The 14,611-nt window shown below is 42.9% G+C and overlaps 1 protein-coding gene across 1 annotated transcript in view; it reads left to right on the top strand.

Annotated features, from left to right (window-relative positions):
- The first annotated feature begins 3,424 nt into the window (after positions 1-3,424).
- The window catches only part of LOC122577914 (hormone receptor 4-like), a 155,745-nt gene continuing 144,558 nt past the window's right edge, over positions 3,425-14,611 (top strand). The window contains exons 1-3 of the mRNA XM_043749617.1: positions 3,425-4,739; positions 8,124-8,501; positions 8,589-9,668. The gene's annotated coding sequence lies outside the window, so the exon portion shown is untranslated. The remainder of the gene's footprint in view (positions 4,740-8,123; positions 8,502-8,588; positions 9,669-14,611) is intronic.

Raw genomic sequence — 14,611 nt, 5'->3', positions numbered from 1 at the left:
GTTTTAACAGTTTGACGCACTAAGCTGATTCTTCTTCTAGAGAATGTATAATGTTTCAATAAACAAAATTTTAGATATGCGAATAAAATGATTCAAAATATCTCCGTATTATAAAGAAATAAGCGAAAACATCGATGAACAACTTTATTTTTTCCAGAGAAAAATGTTCAAATTTATCACCACGATTTTTTATATCATTTAAGCTACGAAGCCAGACTACACGATGAAGGCTGCCATGAAAGCGCACGTTTTACAAATCAAACTGGCGGAGCATTGACAAGCATGACACCTATTTTACGAGCGCGGAGACAAGTGCGAGATGCCACCCCTTCATTTTCACGCACACCGAATCTGACCCTGGATCGTATCCCATTACCGCCGGAATCGGTCATCACTGACCCTTCTCCTTCTTCGATCGTACTCTTTCTCTTTTCTTCACCTTGTCGCTCTATCTCTCTCTTGCAGGCCGTTCGGCCGCAATACGCGTCGATCTCCTCGAGGCGGTTTGAGAGTGGAGGGAGGAGAGAGTTCGGGTTAGAAACGGAATCAGGAAGAGAGAGCGTTGCACCGCTCGAGAGGGTACACTGTACTAGTGAACCCAGTATGTGGTTGTCGCGAGTGGAGGTGCGCGTCCCCACCCCTAATTAGGGAGTACAGGGGAAGCAGAAGAGAAGCAGAAGAGAAGTAGACGAGAAGCAGAAGAGAAGCAGAGAGAAAGAGAATGCGAAGACAGGGGTGCATCGGCGTCGAGAATGAGATGGGGACAACGAGGCGAAGGAAGGAGAACGAGGAAGGACGAAAGCAACACAAGAGTAACGGAGCTTCTACCCCTTCGCCCCACTCCTACGTCTCCCCACCAATAAACTCATTCACCACAGGCGGGGTATAAAACGGGGTCCCCCACCATCGCATTGATTCTCCTTCCTTCTGCTTGTGCGCTGTCGCCCCTCTAACCCTTTTAAAATTCATCCCTCCGTGCCGTGAAAACGCGTCGGTGAAACGTCGTCGTTACGCTCCCAACTGACGTCGTTTTCTACATACGTCGACGTGCTGACTTGAATGTACGACGTACGAGAACTGTGCAACGGTGGGGCAATCGGTAAGTGGAGGGGATCGAGCAGACAGGGTGGGGCAGAGGTTGAATGGTGGGGGGACGCGAGTGTACGCCGAGTGGGGTGAAGAAGCACGGGTGGTGGGAAGTAAACGCAAGCAGAGGAGAGCTCGACGACGGCAAGGAGAGGTCATTGACCCGAGCGGCAGGCTGCCGGCTGCTAGAGAGCTACGTCGCTCGCGCGCTGCCCTGGCCTCTCCTCGTCTGTTCCGCGTTTGTTCGTAACCTCGTGTGTGCTGTGCGCGCGCGACAGAGAGAGAAAGAGACCCGTACACTTTTGCCGTCTCTCTCTGCGGTCTCCTCTGTCTCTATCTATTACACACGTGCCTCTCTGCTTCGCTCCCTTGATCCGTCGTTCACACTGGCATATTCTGTCTCTTTCTTTTTCCAACTTGTCTCTCTCGCCACTCCGACCCGTCGTGTCCCTATACCGTGTACCTTCTCTCGCCTCTGTTCGTCGCCGCGATTCCGGCAGGGCGCAAGCAACGCGAGAAACAGAGAGAGAGTGCGCGCGCGCGTTTCCCTACGACGACGTTGCGTTACGAGCGAGAGATCGCGCCGACTGCGCGAGGAGAGCGCGTGTTCCGCGTTACACATGGCCGCTCCATACCTACTCTCTCTACCTACTCTGTTTTCTTCTTTCGTGCGTGTACCCCCGGTGAACAGCAGCGAGCACACGGTCTGTCGCACGCTCCTCGCGTCGTGGCTCGCTTTCCGGTGCCGCGAGAGAACGACTTATCGCGCGTCGTACGCCGCACGTTTTCGGCACCCGCGTTTCGTCCGATCGGTTTTCGTCCCCCGTTTGCTCGCGAAGAATTCTCTCCCTCGTTAGTGCCATACCACCCGTCCCCGTTATCGTCACGCTTACCCGCTCCTTCTTCTTTCTTCTTCCCTCTTTGTCCCTCCGAGTCCTTGTTTCCATCTCCGTCATCCACTCGCCGCTTCTCTCTCTCCGCGTGTCTTTTTCCCCGGCTTTTCTGACCGCGCGCGTTCGTTCCCTTCTCCACGAGGGAGGAGAGACGTCTGTCGCGCTTCGAGGCTACACGCGTGCACGCGCGGAGAGTCGGCTTATCGCGGACGAGCGTACCCAACGCTTTCTACGGAGTTCTCTCTGCATCCTCCTATTGCGTGTTCGACTAGAGCAGCGCCTCGGCGACTGACGGCGACTGAAAATGGTGTGTCCACGTACGGGGACAGTATTCACGGTGTCGATATATTTTGGTGTCGGTGTCTCGTGTCTCGCGTCTTTCGTTTCGTCTCTGATGATCGTGTCTCGGGAGTAAATGATCGGCTAAAATCGTGAACGTGCATTTACCACGGGAACAGTCATTGTATCCCACACGTGAACATTGTTGGGTTAAGTCGATTTCCACCTCGTGACATTTCGATGTGACAGCCGGCAAGGATTACTCGATACTGAAGAAGAACAAACAGAAAGAAGAAGAAGAAGAAGAAGAAGAAGAAGAAGAAGAAGAAAAAGAAGAGGAAGGAGAAGGTGGTGGAGAAAGAAAAAGAACGGAAAGGAACAGAAAGAGTAGGAGGTGGAGAAGGAGGAAGAGAGCCGCGAGTGCGACGACCGAGCCACAATAGTGTGCGTCGTTTGTTGTTTCGTTGGCCAGTTTTCGGTTTGCAGTTTGCGTTTTCGTGAATCCACGCAATTTAAAGCGTGTCAGTTCGAGAGAGAAGCGGCAAATCGGAGCACGAGTCACAGGAAGGGATATACATGCGGTGAACCCTTCGAGTGGATACAATCACAGTAGAGAGTTATATATTAGCGCGAGTGTATGAGTATCGTCAGTGTGGTGCTAGTTTTTTTTCTGCTACTTGTTTTCCTATAGTCCCTCGATGTAATAATACGCACGTATTCTTAAAAATAGTCTACTTCTCTGGCCGTCGTTGCGGAAGTCGCGGGTGGAGGGCCAGACCGAGAGGAACAGTGGAGAGGAACCCAGTGAATCACCTGTGGTGATATGCAGTAAACGGGAGAGGGGAAACACGGAGAGACGATATATATTGATATATATATATATATACACACACACATATATATATATATATATATACACATACATACATACACACACACATATATATACACAAATTCATTATACATATATATATATATATGCATATATGTGTATATGTGTGTGTGTGTGTATACCTATAAAGCCGATATAGAGAACGCGTGAGGGACGAGCGAGAAAATACATGCGTTTCGGATCGAGATGAAAGTAGAGAATAGACCGAAAGGAAAGATAAAGGAACAGGAAGAGAAATCTGTCACGTCGTGATCAGCCGGAGAGCGAGAGAGACTCCCGGATATATTCATCATGCATATACACGCATACACACGCATTACATATAAATAGATGCATATATACGTATGACGTTCGTCGCGACACGCATCCGTCGACGTGTTATTCAGTTCCGATCTTCATCTTCGTCGTCTCGTTCTTTTCTATTTGTTTCATTTTTCGTTCCTCCATTCTTCTTCGTTGAATTCCGAATTTCTATTCATCGTTTGATATCGACCTCGACTCGTTTATCCCAGTGTCGACATATCGATCTCGCGCCAACCAGCTCAGACTCAAAGTCCCCATAGTCAATCGGTAGATGAATACTCGATGACAAACGCAAATTCTCGCGAGATAGTCTATTGCTTCGTTGCTCATCGCGAATTTTTCGTTATATTTCATCCTCGATTCAACCCTTATTGAGAGCGTTACTCTTACTCTCTCTCTCTTTGTCTCTCTCTCTCTCTCTCTTTCTCTCTCTCTCTCGCGAGCGAGCGCGCTTCGGTCCACCACAACAACGCACGCTTCTTCGCCTCATCCGCTTCTTTCTAACAATAAGCCGATCTTTATTCCCTCATCAACGGTACACGTGTTTCATCCACTGCACGTGCGCGACCGTACGCATTCGTTGTGTTGTTTCGAATAGCCTGTTATTCTTTCTCTCTCTTTCTTCGTTCTTTCTGCACGCTTCTTCGCTTCTCTTGCCCGTGTTTCACCCTCTCTGCTCGAAAAACCTACTCTCTTTCGCTTCTTCTCCTCTCTTTCATTCTTGATCCAGTGACGTCGATTCGTCCCAGAAGATCATCGTTGCGAACCTCCTGTCTTGCCTTCGTCTCTCGTCGGCCTCGCAGTACCGGAATCTCCTGGGATCCCTACGAGATTTAAGTATCTCTAAGAACGATCGATTCCATGACGGCAGAAAGTTTTGGTTTAACCTTCGTTTAATTTTTGTTTCGTGGTATTCGAGTTGCAAACGCCTACCGTTTCCTCTTTTACACGCTTTGGGAACACATGCGGTGCGTGTTCGCTCCTGAAACGCGCGTTCGAAATTCATAAGTGACACATCCAAGGAATCTCGTATTCGAGTTTCTAGCACCTTCGATCGAAAGAACCGGGGAAACACTCGTAATCGGCGTTGGTTTTCGATTCGTGCGCCGAACGCGATTTCTTTTTAGAAATTTGTCTGCCACCGTCAAACGAAACGCGAAATAGTCCATAACGTGGGATTGTCGTCTTTAAGACTGGATTGGCGAAGATCTATCGAATCGCGATTGATAACCAGATCGAGCACTTTTATCGAGTAACGCGTAAACGATCAACGGATTAGATGCTCGGTATGTAACTGGTTCTTACTGAATTTTCCTCTGGCTGATTGACGAATGTGCCTAACGACAGTTTTAGATAGCTGCCGGACGTCTGTTTAGCTGTCTGAAGCTGGCTATACCAAGTTGCTCAGATTCTTCGGGCTTCCTCAGTGGGGATTTATCGATTTCCACGACGAAAATAAAGCGGACTGTCTTTCGAAGTCGAACCGTGGTGAACCATTTCTTAAAATTTTGTAGAAAGATATTTGCAACTTTGAAATTATAGAATACATCACCTAAACCGTGGTACCTAATCGACGAATTGTCTGATAATTATTTCCTGACCATTTTTACGAAATCCGACAAATCTTATCGGCTTAGATCGTCGTGTGTTTCAGAATTAAATTCTTCTGATCTAAATCGATTCTCTTCTCTCTCGTGACAATCGAATATCGACCAAAGGTTCGACTCGAGTGGCTCGATCCAGAAAAACCCGAAGAACTTCCAAACGTACCGCTGCCGCTAAATATAAGCCACGGCGTTTCGTTATTTTAAGAAACATCATCGGGTCGTTCGGTGTATCAGGCAATTCTCTTCCCGTTTCAAAGGCGACGCGTTCCGGTGGAATCGCTGGATTAGAATAGCAGGTCGGACTAATAACTGTTTCTTCTTCTTCTTCTTCTTCTTCCTCTTCTTTCCTTTTTCTTGATCTTGTTTCCGCGCGTCGATTTTCGCGTTCATGATCTTTTTTGATTCTGTAACACTTTGCGAACGGTGCCGCATATGCACGCGAAGGGACGCAGTACGCGTGCGTAATATTCGACACGCGCGTCACGACGCAACGCAGCCCGTTTCTGACCGAGACGCGGTTATAAATAAAACGCGCGTCGTGGCCGCGGCACCGCATTACGCTCGGGCCTCTTTCGTGTCGGTATAACAACGTGTCAATGAAAATAGAGACAGCCTGTCTACCTCCGTGTGGAAATCGAGCTTGTTGCACGAATACGTACACCCCTTTCACATCGACGCGCCGCCACGTCGAAAAACATGTTTAGCGCATGATAGTGTCTAGAGTTTTGGTTCATAGGGAAATAAAGGGAATTAAACGGGACATGTTGGTTCTAGATTAATTGACCATTTGGCAACCGATTTAGGATTATTATTATATAAGTGAAAGTACAGATGTTTGATAATAAAATTTTGATAATTTAAATTGAATTGATAAAAGGTAGAAGTTATAGAGCTACTGAAACAAGTTAATGTTTTATTCTAGTTAATGATGAATTATATGTATCGTTATGACTTTGATTATCTAGATTGGATTTGAAACTTGAATTATTTAACATTTTCAATATTTAAACAAACTATCAGAAGGCAATCATTGGTTTGATAATTAATTTAATATTTTCTTTTAGTACTCTTATCATGATTCGCTGTAAACGTATTTTTAAGCGTCCAAACTTCGCTTGAAATTTTGGGCCCGTAATAATATAATAACATTACAATCAAAGTTTCAAAAGTCCACCAACGATCGAATATCGAACGTCAATTCTTTTCCTATTGTCCAACGAAACATACGGTTTGTAATTGCGCTAATCGGATCGATCACTCGGTAATCGCGTTAAGTGCGACATCGTAAGCGCTTTAATTATTGGAATTTCCTAGCGTGTGAATTTTGACTATGCGACATATCGTTAACCAGTTCGATCGCCTGTTTCTCAAGTTTTGCACACATATACCAAGTGACTTAAGAAGATAAAACTCGTCAATTTGCTTATATTATCTTTTAATCGTTTACACATTTTGTTCTCTATTTGAATAGATCTCGTACGTGGTACTTAAAAATCATCAGTTACATGATTTATTAATGCTTAAAATGGAAACTATGTAATATTTTGAAGTAGATAGATTTTATCAATGATTCATAGTATCTGATTCATAGTAATATTTGCGAGTTATATTAGAGAACAAAATTTTCAACGATAAAACAGATCTCGTTTTACTCTTGCCCATTTATACGCTTTGTTAATTCTCTGTTTCCTAAATTTTCTATAATTTCCTAAAATTTTGGGTTGACTTTTGTCGATATACAGTTACTCAAAGATTTCCAACAAATAGAACCAACGGACTCGAGCTTTGCAGTCAGATATATATACTTGCTCACCTAACGGCGATTAACCGAATTGATCTCGTTATCTAGCAATAATTCGAGGCTGTCGTGCACGGTTGGCGGTCTTGTCTCGCGCTACACCGACTCTGTACCCGATAACGAGTCAATTATCGATCGAACCTTATCGTAACCAAAGCTCGCTGATACTCGATGAGTATGCCGAAGAATGTATAGCTGCCGTTAACTTTCAGATTTCCAAGAGGATACAAATTCATCTATACGAGATTCTTTTACGAAATTTTATCATCTCAGAAAAACTAATTTCCATTAACATTCTATCGTATCTTTTAAAGAATCATATTGATTTTGATGATAGTCTTTAAAAAGGATCCGATAGATCGATAGGAAGGGGTTTGTATCGTATAGAATTTCTTTTTCAAACTTCATTGGATTTTTCATAGGTCGTTGTGCGTTCGCATAGATCCTCGCATATTCCGACTGCGACAAATTCGTTCGGTTAATTGACCGGAACGATCATCGCGATCGATCGCGACTTGTGTTCGCTTAGGAGAGGAGATCTCGCGAACCCCCTTCGCTCTTTCCGTGTCGTGGGACGTTGGTGCGGGACGTTGGTGCGGGACGTTGGTGCGGGACGTTGGTGCGGGACGTTGGTGCGGGACGTTGGTGCGGGACGTTGGTGCGGGACGTTGCCGCGGGACGTTGGCGGCGGACGTTGCTGCGGGACGTTGCCGCGGTTCGTTGCCACCGCGAATATCAAGCCAGCTGTTTATGCTTTTATTATAAAACAGACCCGTTGGCGAATGGTGCACGCGACTGAGCCACGCGCAAATCGGAATTCCAAATTACAAGAGGGAAAGCATTGGAACGATGTCACCGGAAAATTACTATCGAATAATTTCAGTTTTTATATTGCATAATTTATTTCTCCAACTATTCGTCAGAGATCATGTCAATTTTAGAAGAGAAGGGAAATTTAGTATCGATTTTCGCGATCAAAGAGAATTTTATATAATAGTTTAATGAATTATTAAATACAATAAGCTGTATGCAAGGCAAATCGTATCCAGCAGTAAACGTAAAAAACAAATAAAATTTCAAACGAAGAAAAATTTATTTCTGCAGCTTTATTTGTCTCTTAAAATGTCGATTGTGACCAACGAAACGCAAAGTATCGAGTAGATACCACTAGTCATCGTGACAGAGTAAACCGTTGAAAAGGCTCACGTTCGCGTCGCTTTCGCCGTCAACGGACACGTGCCATGAGCCATTTTACTTCCCTGCAGCGAACGTAAACGAGGAAGAATCGTGCATGGCTGCTCCAGCAGTTGCAGGATAAGTTCTTGGAACAAATAATCGGCAAACTCGTCGCGTAAACGTACGCACGAGAATAGTAGCTCGGTGGCCGAAGACGGCAGGCTTGATGTTGAACTGTGATGACCGCGAATCGCTGGCGGAAAGTACTCGAAAGCGTCGTGATTCTGTCGTGTGTTGGCGTGCCGGTGCACAAACCAGACTGACGGATAGCAGTAATCGAGGAAAGACGATCGAGAAGAAGAAACAGTTTCGCTAGACAGTTCTCCATTGTCTTGAGTTTTTATCTCGTGAGCTGCCTCGTCGCAAACATCACGCACTTTCCAGCCGAATCATTAACCCGCAGAGAGGTATGAAGCGCAAGCTGGAAGATAGTTAACGATCGTGCAATGATGTCGAGCGTTGATTCACAGCGCAGGATCGTTTGTTTCCTATAGAAATAGAACAATGGATCACGAGGATCGAACTCAAGTTCGTTGACGTGGTCGACCGATCAAAAGAATCCGGTAAATGGACCAACAACAGCTTGGCGATCAACGCTAATAGAGAAGAGTGGATGATAACCGATATGTAACAGAGCGACGCTTCTGCAGAACCAGTCGAACGACTCGGTGGTATCGGAACCCCGCAGCCAGGTTCCAACAAGGTGTGAAGCACGTATCGTACACGTATACGTATATATCGAAAGTCAATCCGGGAGTTCGTTAGCGCGAAGTAAAGCGACTAGCTGGGCGGGGAATACCAACAGGAAGAGGTGAGCACACCCGGAGAGTGAGCGGTCTATGACGTTACCGGTGACTGTCTACGTCACGTTAACGGTAACGGTAATCCTCGTACACAACACGCACGCGACCTAGTCGCAACGCAGCAGCGCGGAATAAAGCAAGTGGAGAGTGGCTAGCGAGCGAGCGCCTCGAGCAATTTAAAAGTGAAACTGTGACGATCCACCGGCACTCCGGCGCGGCGTTTCCCCTTTCTCCTATTTGCTCCGTCCCTATTTCTGACTGTCTGCTTCATCTTCCGTTCCTTTCTCATCTTCCGTTTTTTGACCAACGCGCGACTATCTTTCTTTTCTCCGCTTCTCTCTCTCTCTCTCTCTCTCTCTCTCTCTCTCTCTCTCTCACTTGTATTCCTCGTCGTTTCGCCGCCCGTTTCTGTGTTCCTCTTCTCTTCGTTTCTCGGCCCCCTCCCCGTCCGCCCCTGGTCGTCTCGTGATTGTGACACGGAAGGGAACGCGCGACGCGCAGTGAAAGTGATCGACATTACGATTTTCCTGGCTAGCGAACCCCCTGGGCTTGGCTTACTCGACGACAGGTCCGATACTACAAGGCAGATAATCCGTGACGGAGAATGACACGCAGGTGCGACGAGTTGGGGAGTAGCTGAAGGCGGCCGCGATCGCGACCGGCCTGGTGTCGTCCACGCTCGTACTTCCGGAACACCGCACAGGTGGGGAAAAGAGGCTACGCTAACACCTGCCGCTCACGTTGATGGCCGATCATCGACGAGCCAAAAATGTAAGTTGCACCATGTACGCCATATGCCGTTAATATTGATTCTCGGCATCGATCCCCTCGATTTTTCAGAACGTTCTCGATCGATAAAGTAAAAAAACATCGGTACCCTGTTCTCTTCTTGGAAGAAGCTTTCAAAAGCAATCAGCCGTTTGCGGGATCGATCGTCGCTTTTTATTAACTCTCTGTAATGCCTTCCGAGTTGCAGATTACTTACATATATAGCTATATGTCTACGTTCTTTGAAACTTTTTATTTGTCTATTGTTGTGTTATTTCGTATATTGTTAGGAGTTGGGACAATCATTAGTGGGAACAATTTACCAGTATCTATTGGTAACTTTTTTGTCAGATTTCGTTAGCAATACTAGTTGTACTGTTACGTTACAAGTTATATGATCTATCTATCGATATTATTCTATCGATTGTGTATGGATTAGATTATCTGGTAAATCATAGTCTAACAAAATCTGCAAACAAACACATAATTTCCAAGTATCCAGAGTAAAACGCTTTAATATTTTTGAAACTTAACAGGTATTGATATGTGTAAGAATTCGTTCGTTCGATACTAACAATATCATTATCTGAGAAACGCGAAGAAAGAGTGTTCGCGAGTCTAATGTACCGTTGCTAGTTACAGAATGGAACTTTACTCTTGCGGTAGAAAGGAAAGGAAACAGATAGAAACGACCTCTAAGCTTGCGGATCGAGTTTCACTGCTTCACTGTCCCTTACCGCGACTCGTTCTCGTTTTCGCGTGCTCGAGAGCGTTTCCCTTCCTCCGTGAAAGAAAAGGAATCCGCGATTTACTCTACGTGAAGTCATTGTCTGCGCGCGAGTAGATTCCTCCGGCAATTTGTTCTCATCGACTACCGCTAGTTTCATTTACGGCATATTAAAATACACATTCTAGGATTTCTGATAAATATATCTACGAGTCAGCAGAGATAATTTTATACATTGGGAAGGTCTTAACGATTCTTCTTAAGATCTTAACCTGTATCTTTTCAATTTTATACAGTTTACTCCGGTCCTTGATACATAATTTTATAACTTTAAAGGCGTGCGGATTGCGTACGCCTTAACGAATTAATTTAGTTCGGAGTAATAATTATAATTATTGTAATTATTATTAGCCAATAAGCTTATTATTAGTAAGTATTCAAAAGATTAGTAGCATTTATTCAAAAAATTGAATAATCATGTATTCGACTCGAAATAAGCACTCTCAGGTGCTGCAATCTATAAATTTTGATGTGCACGCATCGGAATTTGAAAATGTAGGGCGACGAGGGAAAACGAAATTCCACTCGTCCGAAATTCGGCTGATCCCCTCCGAAATCCGATGCAACGAGTACAAAAGCGAGTGGACTTGACCGGATTGGAAGGTAAAATATATGCTTGGCCGAAATTCTTCGGTAAAACGTCACAGACATTCATCTGGTTACATTTCCATGCGACTCCCGTTTCGTCTTGAAAAGGGCGTCGCGCGCGAAATGGAACGAAAGGATGTCGCGAAGTGGAATGTTCATCAAGCGTTATTCATTTTCCAAGCAAAATGACACCTCTGCTTCTCAGGCAGAGAGGATTTTCTTTTTGCAAGACTATATACATTACATTCAAATGTTTTCATTTAACTTCACAGACGTTCCAAATTCCGTATCAAATTATGAAACTATTTTCATTTATTAGTTCCAACCGAATACCTGAAACTCAATGGACTATCCAGTGATTAGTATTAATCACTTCCTTTTAAATTGTTTGAGAAAATACTCCAGGCGTAAATGCTTTGGACTAGAATGATCACTTTCTTCTTCCAAAAGAGAGGGTTATGGGGAGAGAAATTCTCAAAGAAGGAAAAGAATTACGAGAAGAGAAATTCTGTGGAAGAGAAAGGATGGTGAGAAGGGAAGGAAGGAGAGAAAGAAACGATGATATCAATAGGAAAAGAGAGATTGCGTATCGAGTGGAACCGTTCGTTGCATTGGAATGGCGAGCGCAGGTTAATTTTGTATCGACAGAAACCTATGGTTTGAGTCCGCAGAAACGCCTATGCCTATGTAGGTTAATTCGCGCTCGATGGGAATCGACCTACGGAGGAATCGCGACATGGGTCAGGTTAACGAATGGGGTAGGTTAGGAACGTGCGAATCTCGGTGCACGTGGCACGCCATATCCGTACCTGTCCCGCTTTTCTCTCTTCGTCTCTCTTTCTTTCGTTTTCTTTTCTCCATGCACCTCACTCTTTTTCACCTTATCCGCAAAAACGATCAATTATTCTATTAATAATACAAGGAATACTTTCATCCCATAATTTAAATATTTCTTTACTGATTGAACATATTTTATACATTAAATATTTTATACATTAACACTTAAAATTAATATGAAAATATACATATTCGTGAAATATAAATATGACAAGCAAATAAAAAGTCACGGGAATTTGAAAACATTTTTTTAACAATCTATAAATAAATGTTTATGTTGTGTTAATGTGTAATGTTGTGTATGTTACGTTATTTCTGCTTTCTTTAAAAACTAAGAAATATAATTGTTAATTTTCAAGTGAAAAATACCTGTATATAATCGCATATCATGAATCAGAAAACGCGATCTCAAATGAATATTAATCTAAGATATTAACAATTTTAATTTATCTGGAAAAGATAGTTTTAATTCTTTAATAAATCCTCTGGTATTTTAATGCCGCCAAAATATACATTTCATGATCATGATCAACGCTCAACGGTATCTCCCTCCTTTAGCTATTACACTTCACTTGCTATAGCAAACATTTATCTGTAAACCTGCGTTTAGCATGAAATAAATGTTTTTTCTCGTAGACAGATTGCAAACTTCTCCTTAATTTTTCTTTGAATATTTCTAATATGAAAATTCAAATTTTCGCCATGCTATATATATATATAGTGTACATAATAACATTTAAATTGTTCTCACGAAACATTCGTTTTCAGATATCCGTAAAATTATTCACGTTTGTCCATGAACGTATGTTAATAATTTTAATTACCGGAGAATACTAGAAATAGTTTGCGAACGCAATCGAATCGAACGGATAAAATTATTTCGATCGATGAAAAGGATTCCATCGCCTTTGAAATCCAGTTTAATTTTCACTGAATTCGCGTGTTCGTTACTTCCACCAGCGGAAAGATATTTCTTTTGCTCTGAAACTGTACGAAGAATAAAGAAAATATAAATTTTCGATATTTAAGCCATGTTCATTTTAAATAGTGCTAAAAAATAACGTTAAACTCGCATTTTAAAACTAAATTCAAACTCTGAGTTATGCTGAAACTTCTAGTATCTGAATTAATTCCTTCATCGACTACCATTATTGTCAAAAAATATTTCGCTCATTTTATAATCTAGTTTAGTAGCATTTATAATAAAAACAAAAGTAAAGTTTAAGTAAATTTCAATTGAAGTTAACCAGCTCCAGAGTATAACTCACAATTTACAGTCTCAAGATATTCTTTCAATTACTTTACTTAAATCCTAAGTCCCACGCCTTACATTCAATAAAAACGTTAAATTCCAAGAGCGCTAGTTTCAAAATCCACTACGTCGAACGATATAGCACGAACTCACTCGACAACTGACAACTGACAAAAAACCATTTTACAATTTGAACGCCCCCAAACGTCTCCTATTTTATTCACCTTAAACTCAAGAAAACACTGATGGCTGCAAAAAGCGTCACGATAGAGTTAACTTGTGGTTATGTTCATTCGCGATATTTTGTGATTGTAATGTTTACAGGCCATCAGTACGGACCGTTCTTGTCTTTGATATCGACTAACATTGGAAAGTGTTTCTCCACGTTTGTTCGTCGGTGAATGGTAACAGTGAGGACCATTTATCTCGTTTCTGGTCTCACCACGAGTATTTCAGTATACTAAACAGATGCATCCCGCATATCTTTATCATAATTGTCCTCCGTCACGATGATCGACAATGACCACAGGCCAGAGTGCAAGAACAGTGAAAAGTTGAGGAAACATCTCGCGGTTTGAATGCTTAAAGATTCACTGAATGCAAGCGTCGAATTTGACGTCATGGGATATGTGAAGCTTATACCAGAAGAAGAGTTAGACGACTTGCAACTATGAAGTAGGAGTGGATAAAGATAGACAGATGAAATTAATTAACCTCGTAGGATCAGAATTTTGTTTCCTTGAATCGACCCGAACAACGTGTTTGAATTCGATTAAATCTTATAGAGACAGCTGAAGGTACAGAGTACTATAAAAAATCATTTGTGTGGAGATCGGTGATTTTGTACGATACATTTCAAGGTTACGTAATTTCACATCGTGTTCGTGATATAAATACCACGGTAAACGTGGTTGATAGCGTAGTTACCGTGATATTTTAACTAGAAGATAAAGATATGTACTTGAACGTAAATTCTGAATAACTTCCGAAAAGCCAACTAAATCGTGATAAATCGCAATTGAAAATTAATGACAAATTACTTTCTTTTGACAAATTCTTACGACAGAGCTCTTTTTTACGCTCGTTTCTCTTCGGATTCTCTTCACAATAGCGACCCGAAAGCGACGTTCACGCGTGATTTTAATAAACGTGTTTTTTCCCCACATTGTTTCATTGGGATATCGATAGAAACTGTCAGATTGTTGGGCGTGACCGTATTTCATACACATACAACAGCTACGGCCAGTTTGTATACAACTTCCTTAGCTCGCGTTTTTTATTGTGACAGCAATTAGTTCGGGCGGCTTGTGCTTTCATTCGTCAGCCAATAGAATAGATTCCTTTGGGTTGTTTCACTCGGAACTTCAGAACTGACATATCGTAACGATTATTCGGCCCCTTTTTTAGCGTTTCCGCTTTTTTCTTTCTTTTCATGCATGATTATTTGATAATATACCTTGTCGTACTCGTAATGATTCATAC

This window comes from Bombus pyrosoma, linkage group LG3, assembly GCF_014825855.1.
Source record: "Bombus pyrosoma isolate SC7728 linkage group LG3, ASM1482585v1, whole genome shotgun sequence".
Taxonomy (NCBI): Eukaryota; Metazoa; Arthropoda; class Insecta; order Hymenoptera; family Apidae; genus Bombus; species Bombus pyrosoma.
The sequence above is the reverse complement of the archived record's forward strand: the minus strand, read 5'-3'. Positions and strand labels throughout refer to the sequence as shown.